The following is a 12771-nucleotide window of genomic DNA, read 5'->3' on the forward strand; positions in this document are numbered from 1 at the left end:
GATAAAGTATCAACAAACTTCAACTTGATAAAGGGCATTTACAAAGAACCTACAACAAACATTATATTTATAATATTTATTAGTGAAAGACTGAAAACTTTCCTCCAAACATCAGAAACAAGACAGAGATAGACATCTGCTACTACCACTTTTATTCAACATTGAACTGGAATTTCTATCCAGAGAGAGAGAAAGACAGAAAAAGGCATAAGAAACAAGTAAAACTGTATTTGCAAAAAACCTGGTTCCCAAAGGAATAACTAGAAATCAGATAATATCTACCAAGAGAAAAAAATTACAGAATTTATCACTGAATTTAGGAATGTCTCAGGATACAAAATCAAAATACAAAAATCAATTGTATTTCTCTATATTATTGATAAACAATCAGGATTTAAAACTTCAAAATAACATTATTTGCAGTAGCATCAGAAACAATAAAGTGAGGAGAGATAAATTTGACAAAACATGGAAGTTCTGTACACTGAAAACGTCAAAATGTCACTGAAAGAAGCCCTAAATAAATAGATACACCATCTTCTTGAGTCAAATGACTAAATATTGCTAAGATATCAAGTCTAAAAAGCGATTTACAAATATTATGAATTTTCATTTATAATCCCAGCAAGGTTTTTTGGTAGAAAATGACGAACTGATTCTTAATTTATAGAAAAATAAAAAGACCTAGAATAGCCAAAAACACCTTTGAAAAAGAGCAAATTTAGAGAGTTAACATTATTGATGTTAAAGCTCATTATGAATCTGCATGTGTGGTGTTGGCATAAAGATGAATTCATCATTGGTACAGAATATAGATCCCCAAAATACACGCGCACACACACACACACACACACGTATATGTGTGTGTGTGTGTGTGTGTGTGTGTGTATGGGAAACTGGTTTTTGACAAAATTGCAAAGGCATTTCTGTGGAAATAGAATAATCTTTTCAAAAAATCAGAAAATAATTAGATATCCATATGCAAAAAAAAGCCAACATCAATCCATACCTCAACATTATATACAAAATTTACCCCAAAATAGATCATAGATCTAAATGCAAAACCTAAAATTACAAAACTTCCAGGAAAAAGAGGTATCGGCACAAACTTACTGGTTGCAATACCTAAGTACAATCCATGACAGAGAAAATTGATAAACTGAACTTCATTGAAATTAAAATTTTCTGTCACAGTGCCTTCAGAAGATAGTTAATGGAACGAAAAGGAAAACCACAGGCTGTGATAAAGTATTTGCAAGTCACATATCTGTTAAAAGACTTATACCCAGAACATATAAAGAACTCTCAAAACTCAGTAATAAGAAAAAAAAACCCAACAGAAGTATGAAATTACAGACAAAAGACCTAAACAGACATTTCCCCAAAGAAGATAAATGATGGCAAATAAGCACATAAAAAGAGGTTGAATCTCATTAGTCATTGTAGAAATGTACCACAATGAGGTACTATTACACATCTGTTAGAGTGACTGATTTTTTTTTAATTGACCATGCCAGGCAGGGAAAAGTAGTGAAAAATCTGGAACTTTCATACACTACTGAGGAAAATAGAAAATGCCACAAACTTTGGAAAACAGATTAGCAATATCTTTAAAATTAAACACATACCCATCATATAATCCAGCCATTCCTCTCCTAGGTATTTATCCAAGAAAAATGAAAGCATAAGTCCACATAAATACTTGTACATAAAGGTTCCTAGCATCTTTATTTGTAATAGTCAAAACCTTAGATGACCAAATGCCCATCAACCAATTGATAAACAAGATAAGGCACATCCATATAATGGAATACTATTTAGCAATAAAATGGAATGAACAATATTGGTACACACTCTATATGGATGATTCCATTTACATAACTTTCTAAAAAAGCAAACTAATATAGAGTGAGAAAGAGTAAATGACTGGTTGCTTAGATAGGAGGAGAATACAAAAGAACACAAGGTAACTTTTGATTATATAATCTTCATTATTTTGCATATGGCGATGTTTTTACCAGTGTCTATAAGTTTGAAAATTTATCAAATTTTATAACTTAAATATATGCAGCTTACTGTGTATCAGTTATACCTCAACAAACCTTTTTTTTTAAAGTAATCAGACTTCAAGTACCAATCTTTTCTCCACTGTCCTCCCACATCTGACATGCAAGTATTCAATTAAATGAGTATTTATTGACCCTACTATGTTCCAGATCCTGCAATTGGCATTAAGAATACAAAGAAAAATAAGTGAGCTTTTGGAAAGCCTATTTTAAAAAAATAAATTTATATGTAGATAAAATGGTAAGCACTGCTAAATCCCTTTTCTGGTTCCACTTTATGCCTCTGTCCTTGTTTCTTTCTTATGCTATATGATTATATTTTCTATATTCTTGGATTCTCTTTGAATTATTTCTGAAACAAGATGAGATATAAGTAAATATAAGTAATTATTCAAATGGCTAAAACATGAGATTTGTCCTTGATAAATCTGCAGCAAAGAACAGTCTGGCTTTCTCTTCAGGTACTTTGCATCCTAGTGGAGAGAGTAGACATGTACAATAATAATTATGCTGCAAGTTTTGATTTGTTAATACCATGAAGATAGTAATACATTTAATATGTAAATGTGTACAAATTTTATAGGAGGGAGTACTGGAATGTGCAGAGAAACATGATTCTATGAAACTTAGTTTACAGAGAAGAGAGAACTTTCCATTGAGTTTTGAAGGTTCTGCAGATTTTCAATGGGCAGAGGTGAAGGAACAGTGTGAGCAGAGAGAACATCATAAACAAAGAAATCAATGTGAGAAAGGTCAGCATATGTTCTTAGGCTAAAGAATAGTTTAATCAGATGAGATAGACACCCAACACTAGCACTAGCCTCATGGCATTTGGGGATTATTTAACCTCTTTAGTTTCCAGTGCCTTTAACTATGAAGTGGGAATATTTACACTATTACATCTACCTAAAGAGTTTCTTAAAAGGCCTAAAAAAGAAGTGATGAACCTAAACCACTTAGCATTGTGCCCAGACCAAATGCTTACAAAACCAGTAGCAGTTATTATTAGCATGAGGTTAGAATCCAAGGGAGAAAAAGGAAGAGAGAAACTTATCTCGGGCATATTTTTAAAGTGACAAGTTGTTATCCCTAGTAGCTTCATGAATGCGTACATTCAATTATACAATGACATCATTCTTTCTAAAACAAAGTTCTGACTTCACCTGGTCTGCTAAAAGAAAAAAAAAAGTATTAATGTGAGGGGTGGGAAGGGGAAGCACAGATGGCAATTTCATGCTTGAGAATTCAATCCTTCTCATTTGGGTTGAAAAGATAAAACAGACCTTATGGATCTCTTCCTCTATTAGTGTGTCTTTGGCTATAAAAAATATATATAATAATCTCATCATAATTTACAACTGCATAATTCTAAATAATTCTTTTTCTTTAAGTTTCATAGAATCATGTTTCTTAAAAGGATCATCTTTTCCAGCATCACATTTTTAGGCCAATAATAGAATAAACAAAAATTCCTTGAATAAAACCTACCAACAAACAAATAAAAGCTCATTTGCAACTTGCTGCATACTACACTGTGATTTCATTTACAAGAGTCTCAGGCAAAGAAGATCACCATAACTCTCAAGACGGTTGTGTCATTGACAATTAAACATAAGTTAAGAATGGCCGCAACAAAAACCTGAATAGACATTCACGTGTCTGGTATGATGAAGTATAATCCAGCCTGAAGGGAAAGAGATTGAGTAGATCAGAAAAAGTAACAAGATTTATTTGCTCTAAGACTAACTATATGACTAGTAAGGCAGTGGTATACTGTTTAAGATTTACATGTTTGCAAAACTAGGAGTTATCATAACCATATTAATTTTCCTTAATTTTTCTCTCCCAGTTCCACCCTTGCATTTCTATCCCCAGTCTATATGATCTCTGGAAACATTGTTGATCAAATATGCTAAGAGTGCCCATCCAGAGACCAGTAGTTCTTGCTCAAGCAATTTTTTTCTTATAAGAACAATGAATGACATAAATTCTTTTTAATTCATGAACAGAGGCATTCGATCTTAAATATGACAAATTTTATAGATGTAGATAAAATGCTTGAAAATTTAGAGTTATTGAGAGGCCAGCAAACATGTAAAAAGAAAGTATATTAATAAACTAGCAAACTGATTATCATGGTTAGGTTTTAAAAACCTAGAATATTCCACAAGAAAACAAGGAATGGGGTTCTAAACATAAGCAAAGGCCTTGCTTCCAATGACACTCTTTTTTCCAACACGGAACACCTATACAGATAGATGAGATAGAGATGCAGATTTTGATCCTATCCAGGAAGTTTAAGAAATGCCTCTGGGACTTTCCATATTGGCAGATAAGCTGAGAGCTTGAAAAATTTAGTGGAGCGAAGAAAATTCCTATAACCCCTTTAACGCAGGATCTATTTCAGTAAAGACTTGAAAAGTAAGAGAGATACAGGTTTCATTCCACTTTTTATAAATACGTATATTCCAAACAGAAGAGGTGAGATAACCAGAACGGTATTTTATTAAACAACACATAGCATTTAATTTGTACCAGAAACACATATAATCATTTTACAAGTACTATCATTTAAATGAATCTTTCGGACAACCTTAAAATGAAGTTTCCATTATTATCTCCAATTAACAGATGAGAAAACCAAGATACAGAAAGGTTGGGGAAAAAAAAAAAAAAAAACTTGTCCAAGCTCACATGGCTATTAAATGGCAGAACTGAGTTTTGAACCCAGACCATTTGTCTGCAAAATCCGTATTTGTAATCACTTCATTGTTGCTTATTTTTCTTTAGAAGAGCTTCTGATTGGAGATAAAGTTTAATCTTTGAACACTTCTGCCTGTTCTACAAAACCCCAAAAGAAATTTTATTCATACGGTAGAGACTATTCTACATGCAAAATCAATATTCCTATGGGAAAATTTCCCTAGCAACTAGTTTAAAATGCCTTTTTAGGCCAGATGTGGTGGCTCACACCTATAATCCCAGCACCTGAAGAGGCCAAGGCAGGCAGATCACCTGAGGTCAGGAGTTTGAGACCAGCCTAGCCAACATGGTGAAACCCCATGTCTACTAAAAATACAAAAATTAGCCTAGCATGGTGGTGCATGCCTGTAATCCCTGCTACTCTGGAGGCCGAGACAGGAGAATTGCTTGAGCCTGGGAGATGGAGGTTGCAGTGAGCCAAGATCATGCCACTGCACTCCAGCCTGGGCAACAGAGTGAGACTATGTCAAAAAAAAAAAAAAAAAAAGGGTCTTTTTTAAAATTACTAATCACTTCAGAATGACTGCTCAAGGGGACACCTCCCTTTAGGAGGGAGAGAGGTGATAAACAAGTATGTGAGCTCATCGATTTTATAAACATTTCTGGGAGGCAGGTGGTATGCTTGCTTTTCAGGTGAAAACAGAGGCATGGAGCCATTCAGGGACTACTCCATGGCACACAGATTCTTTAGAGACAGATCCTTCACAAGGTACTATAAGCACAGAATAACCTTATGTGGCAGCTGTGAAGTCTTCTCCTCATCTATCCTATTACAGAAAAAGGAAACCTGGTACAGTCTATGACTCTTCACAAACGAGACTTCCTGCAGTAGAGGAATCATAAACGACAAGGCCCATGAGCAACAAGAAAGAAGAAAAATAAGCTTTCTTAAAGAAAGCAGGCCCAGACAGCACAATGACTGATTGTAGACTAGATAGTGCTGAATGTAATTGGCTCCTTCTTCTTGATAAAGGTCAAAGCCATCTTCAAAATGACTGCCCTATTCAAGTTTTTCATAATAGATTGGAAAATATGACTCAGACAAACACCCAGGAAGGCTTGGTTCCTAATTTGTCAGGTTTTTGAATGGATAATTTTTAAACTTCCTACAAGAAAATACTCTAGCATTTCCCAATGTGGTTTCCTTTTTCTCTTTCTACCCAAGAGAACAATATAAGCTTGAGAAACCATGTTGTGTGTGCATGCCTGCAGATTTGTGTAGTGATCCCCTACTTTTCAGACATCAAAAACCCACTAAAAACAAAAGCCAACCAGAATGGAGCACATAAGATTCCATTCAAATACCACTGCACCCTGAGGTGAAGGTGAAGCTTAGCAGTCCTTCCTGATTGCTCGTCTTTATACTAATACCCCTAACTGAATGAACATCCAAAGAATGGTGCTTACTCAGGATTTCACTTCAGATTTTTGCACTGAGGTATCCACATAAAGCATGAGTAGTGGTTATTGCCCTAGGCTTACCATTTCTAATTGTATTGTTTTGCTGTTCTGCTTGGTTCAGTTAGCTCATGCGTTAATTGTGTAATGGCATAGAGAATAAAATATAAAAAACATGTTTGTTTAAGCAGTGGCATCCTGGCTGCCTTCTTTAAATATCACCAAGGCTAGCAGTCAGTTGGAATAAGTAGCAAACATCATTTGATTTCCAGCAAGGTGAGGGGTGCCTTCTCCCAGTTTCATTTATCCTGCTTTCATCACTACAGAGTAAACCCTGGAATGCTGTCATCCTTTTCAGGCTTCAGTTCCCATCAGAGTATTGGCTTCACTTTGACTGTGGAAGATTTAGTTGAAGCAGTATTCAAAAGTGTAGAACTTGTCAAGCTACCTATCCAGTGAGAAGTCTTGAAATAAATGGAATTTCATTACTTTCAGAGTAAGAGAAATTGCCAAAAAAGTCATACAAGGCTCTTAATACTGTGGCCACTGAATAGTTGTTCAGCCTCAACATTAACCATACCTTCTTCTCCCTAAACTCATCCCAACCTCAAATAAATACATAATCATTATTCTATCTGGAAAAAATTATACGACCTCTTTGATTCCCCGTGCCTTCTGTAGCCATAATACATTTGCACATGCCATTTGTATTGGTAATGATAGGCTAACTGACATATCAAATAACCTCAACATTTTGTCACTTAATGCATTAAGGCTTATTTCTCACTCAAGTCACTATCCAATTCAAGTAAGCAGTGGTTCTCTCTCCTCTACTCAGTCGTCAAAAGAATCCAAGCCCCTTCCACTCAGTATCCCCAGTATCCTCTAGGACAGTCCTCAATCAGAATTCCACGAAAGACTTAACCTGTAATTTCCATAGAAATTTACTGCATGTGAGGAATTAGCCATCTCCTACACATCTGTAATGATGCTAGCTAAGTACTAGCCTTGCATGAATTGAGAAAATAGTCATTAAATCATTTTCCATAGAGCTTATTTCTCTATGAACCCTTTGAGGAAGGCTGCTCCAGGGCATGGTCTTCAACACTGGCTGCATATTAGAATTACCCAGAAGCTAAAGCTAAGAGCCACTAATCTGAGAGCTCAGCATTTTTAGTTAAATCAACTGCCTGCATCCCAAACAAGGAAGAGAAAGAGGGTAAAAAAGAATGCATGGAAAATCATCCGGGAGGTCTTCATGCGGATTCAGCATGGAAATGGTATAAATCACTCTGCTCACATTCCATTGGCCGGAACAGTCACATGGCCCCATATAACTGCAACCTGGCAGGAAATGTAGTTTCCTCTCACGTATCAGAAGGAAAAGGAAGTGGAACTTCCTCTAGCAGTATCTGCCATACTCTTCCCTTTACCTGAAGAGACATTGCCTTTCCCTTCCCCCACCTCTCTCCAATTGTTCCTCTTGGTTAGGTCCTCTTGTCCTCTGAAACGGTAGTTACCTGCTCTAGAAAACCTTCTCTCTCCATCCTCCAAAGCTCCTGGGGTACACCTTTATCAGTGCACCTATCACACAGAACAATTCTGGCTAGTTTCTCTGTCTCCTCTGGCTCCAACTGTGTATTCCTAGTTCCTGTTGATGCTAAAGATACACAATAGGTCCTCCATATGTTTCAAAAATTAACGAATGAAAGTGACAAAATGTACTTCGCATACATATATACCACAGTTAAAGACTTAGTATTATCCCTATGTCTTAAATTTAAGAAACTTAGAAGCCTTAGAAGTAAAAGACGTATTCAACACCACAAGATAAAAGAGATAAACAGGAATAGTCTTATACTTGAATAAATAATCTATTGCTTAATTGTTCCTATCTTTTACTCTTTCTGTTCAATCTTAAAAATAGGGTGACAAATTTATAGGGAAGCACACTATGCTCTCCCTTATAGGTCTCCAAAAGCTTTTCTTGCTGAAAACAGCATACAAAATACTTTCCCTCTTCAAAGCCCAAAGCAATACTGGAAAAGCAATGGAAAAGAAAGTACTCAGTATTTTTCCCCACTAAAAGTTGTACTGCAATGCTTGAACACAATTGGAGGAGCCCTAGGTTTATCAAAAGTATCTGCCATTTCTAAAAGAATATAAGTTTATTACTTACATCAGATATAACCAAAAATAATCAAGTTTCATCATGTCTTATATGGGATTTTGAAGTTCCTTCCTTCCTTCCTCCCTCCCTCCCTCCCTTCCTTCCTTCCTCTCTTCCTTCCTCCCTCCCGTCCTTTCTTCCTTCCTCCCTCCCGTCCTTCCTTCCTTCCTTCCTCTCTTCCTTCCTCCCTCCCTTCCTTCCTCCCTCTCTTCCTTCCTCCCTCCCTTCCTTCCTTCCTCTCTTCCTTCCTCCCTCCCTTCTTTCCTTCCTTCCTCCCTTCCTCTCTTCCTTCCTCCCTTCTTTCCTTCCTTCCTTCCTTCCTCTATTCCTTCCTCCCTCCCTCCCTTCTTTCCTTACTTTCTTCCTTCCTCCTTCCCTCCCTCTCTTCCTCCCTCCTTCCCTCCCTCCCTCCCTCCCTTCCTTCCTTCCTTCCTTCCTTCAACAGCTAAAATGAAATCACCTGTAGCAAGTGGCTAACACTGTTATGTATTTCTCAGTTTCCAAATTCAGAAATCCTATGGAGTTTCTGTTTCAGTAAAAAGGTTCCTATTAAAATAAATAAATTAAAACAAAGTAAATATTAATCCAAAATACAGAAGCAAACATTCTAAAGATCAGGAAAAGAGGACAAAATATTTTAAAAATGCGTTATTCAAATGCTTACTGACTGTTGCTTTCCCACAACCATCATTTGTTTGGAAACTTGTAAGTATGGGTAGCTAAAAAAAAAAAATGCTTTTTCTTAAATTAGATATGAGAGGTGGCAAAATTCCCAAAATCAAACAAAACCTTTTCTATATTCAAAGTGTCAAGTTTGAAACCAAGCTTTGAACATGGAAAGATAAATTAATTCACTTAGGGCAAACTTATTCTAAGAAAAATAACATGCTGGAGGTTTATAGACTCCTAAATGGCCATTTCCAAGCATACTAATGGTTCAAATATGTAAGTCAAAGGGTTATCAATTAAATATCTTATAAAATATACATTGATTTAGAATTGCCTAGGAAGATAAAAGATTTTGACTTGTAGACAAAATATAAACTATTTGATACCTTAAAATAGGCTTCATCCAGGCACAGTGGCTCATGCCTGTAATCCCAACACTTTGGGAGGCCGAGGCAGGTGGATCACTTGAGGCCAGGAGTTCGAGACCAGCTTGGACAACATGATGAAACCACATACCTACTAAAAATACAAAAATTAGCTGGGCATGGTGGCGTGCCTGTGAATCCCAGCTACTCAAGGGGCTGAGACCCAAGAATCACCTGAACCCAGCAGGTGGAGGCTGCAGTGAGCTGAGACCATGCCACTGCACTCCAGCCTGGGTGACAGAGCAAGACACAATTCAAAAGAAAAGAAAAGAAAAATTGGCCTCAAAATTTCTAATATGTTGCATCTAGAAATAGAAACTTGTCTACATAAAGAAACACAAAAGGATTAAGGCACTGCCATACTGTGGTGGTAAAGGTGGGTCACAGATATGCAATAGGAATACCCAAACCAGGATCAGATCACAAATCAATACCAGAAAAGCAGTGGAAAAAGTCAGATTCTGGCCTGTAAGAAAGAGAAAAGAAGCAAAGTGAAGGTCTAGAATTAAGGTCAGGATTAAAAAAAAAAAAAAAAGAACTGAGTGAAAAGGATTTCAGAATTCAAAATCAAGAAAATGGAGTAATAGGAACCAAATTTAGACAATTCCAAAGGTGAACAAGTTAGCGAAAAATGACATGAGGAGGAAATAGCTATTCTACAACAGCACCAAACCAAATCTTACTCTATTGGGGACATTATGAAAGAGACATTATACACCTTCTTGAAGGAATTGTGGAACATTTAAAGGTGTAGTCGCGGCATCTGACATCAATAATTTTAGATTTTTAATTTATGGTAGTAGGAAAATTCATGACTTAATTCATGGCTCACAAAATGAGCTAAAATTAGTAATCATGAAAATTGATTGATTTTCAATTTTCAATTAAATGAGGATAACCTACCTCATTTAATGGTTGAGTTAGATATGGTATGTATATATTGGCACTCAGCACTTTTTCCCACCTTCTTCTATGGTTTCTCATTTTATTACAGACACTGGAAAGTTTAAAAGTATATTCCCAGAATTTCTTTGCAACTAACAAAACACATTAGGTTTACAAAGTAGATTTCACCAATTAAAAGCACTCCCCTGAAATCTGGAAAGCAGAAGTAAATGGAGATCACATACCTGTGGCTTTCAGCATATTTTCTGATGACAAGCAAGGCTATGAAAAAGTCAATGCCCACAGCTTTATAGACATTGATAAGGAATTGGAGAAATAGCACCTGGGCTCAGTTTCCCAATCCTCAGGCAGTTATAGATGTAGCAGTGGGAGTGGTGGTAACAGAGGTTATGACAAGCTCCCAAATCCTAAATTTTAGTGAGCTATTAACACATGGTTCCAGTGGCAGCCTTTTGACTCCCACATTCTCATATGTGGCAGAGGCAGTAACTCTCTTGGGAAGCCAATTGAATAGTTTTGTTTTCAGAGGATAGCCTCGCGGTCCAGCCTGGTGCTTGCTTTTTAGCTCTTCCAACAATTTCATGAGCACATAATTAACCTGTATTAAATATCTTACTGTTTAAAATACCTGAAGTGGTTTTAAAGAATTGAATGTTAATTGACATAAACTTCAATATAATCCTGTGGATTATATTATTATACCTTTTTTTTTCCCAACGAGAAAACTAAGGCCCTGAAAAGTTAAGTAAAAAGTTAAGTAAAAAGTAAATGGAAACAGAGGCTACAGACTGAGAGGACCTAAATGCAAAACATGTATCTGATAAAAGAGTTGTATCTAAAACATATTTTTTAAAAAATTTAAATCCCAATATGGAAACAAGCCAATTTTAAAATGGGCAAATTTCTGAAGTGGACAACTTATGAAAGATATACACGTGGTAGATGAACCCATAAAAAGATGTTCGACATCATGTGTTACCTTTTTCATCAATTGACAGTCTAATCATAAAATTCATGTGGAAATGTAGGGGTCCAAAGTAGCCAAAACACAGGGACTACTAGACATGTCCAGGCAATATGCATCCCCTCCTTTCAGCTCCTAGAACAGCAGAATGGTCTCCAGAATCACCCTGACACTGTAGATGACATGTTTAGCCTGGATAGCCACCAGGTTTATTTAGTATAGCCCTGTTACCTTGCTGAAGAGCCAAGTAATCACCCTTATCTCACAGTGGGCCATTGCCTCTACTACCCTGGACCACTGAGATGTCAACTGTAGTGTCATGAGTTTCCCACCATCCATACAGGGGTAACCAATGATCATGGCAAAGACTTTGATTTACACAAAGATCTGATTGGGCAGGTGATGAACCAGCTTAGACAGTAACTTGTCAGCCAGTTGCTCCACACATGCTGCTTTTGTCTCCTCCCCAACGTACCCTACCAGATGTGGCCAAAGTGCTCTAGGAGGTCATGCAGGTTGAAAGTCCAATATTTTTGTCAATGGTTAGATAATTCCTTGAAAGGATTGCCAAAGGAGACAACCGTGGGAGCCCAGCACCATGACACACAAACAACTTACAGACTTCCATGAGCAAGTCACTAGTGCAAAGGAATGTAAGCAATTTGCTGGACCTTGCAAGACTTCACCAGGTTGTTTCAACAGCTCACACTCCTGCACTCTTCCTGTCTTTTAAATTAGAAGACAGGAAGAAAACAAAAAACCAGACTGTGTCCCACAATCAGAAACCTCCAATGTGACAGAGAGGGCTTCACCACCAGCAGGATGTATGACCAGTCACAGAGAGACTCCAGCTTTCTGAGGCCATCCTGAGGAGATCCTGTTTGGGGGTGTGAGGGAAAATCAGGGCAGTTTGAAAAAAAGATGACTGCAGCCTGCCCAGTGTGGCAGGAGGGGAGCTGGTTTCCTGGTAAAGTTGTTTCTAAAAGGAAAAATAATTTTAAGAAACTTTTTTAAAAAGGGCCTGGCACAGAGGATCATGCCTGTAATCTAAGCACTTTGGGAGGCCAAAGCAGGTGGATCACTTGAGGTCAGGAGTTCGAGACCAGCCTGGCCAACATGGTGAAACCCCATGTCTACTAAAAATACAAAAATTAGGTGGGCATGGTGTCATGCACCTGTGATCCCAGCTACTTGGGAGGCTGAGGCAGGAGAATTGCTTGATCCCAGGAGGCAAAGGTTGCAGTGAACTGAGATTACAGATTACAGCATTGCACTCCAGTCTGGGTGACAAGAACAAGACTGCATCTAGGTAGGAAGGAAGGAAGGAAGGAAGTAAGGAAGGAAGGAAGGAAAGGAAACTTTAAAAAAAAGAAAACTAAATGTGAAAAAAAATAGTCTTGAAAAACAAAG

At 37.1% G+C, this 12771-nt stretch overlaps 1 pseudogene; it reads left to right on the plus strand.

The window, feature by feature from the left end:
- The window catches only part of LOC141410245 (transportin-3 pseudogene), a 61054-nt pseudogene extending 48960 nt beyond the window's left edge, over positions 1-12094 (plus strand).
- Positions 12095-12771: the final 677 nt, after the last annotated feature.

Source organism: Macaca fascicularis, chromosome 4 (assembly GCF_037993035.2).
Source record: "Macaca fascicularis isolate 582-1 chromosome 4, T2T-MFA8v1.1".
Lineage (NCBI taxonomy): Eukaryota > Metazoa > Chordata > Mammalia > Primates > Cercopithecidae > Macaca > Macaca fascicularis.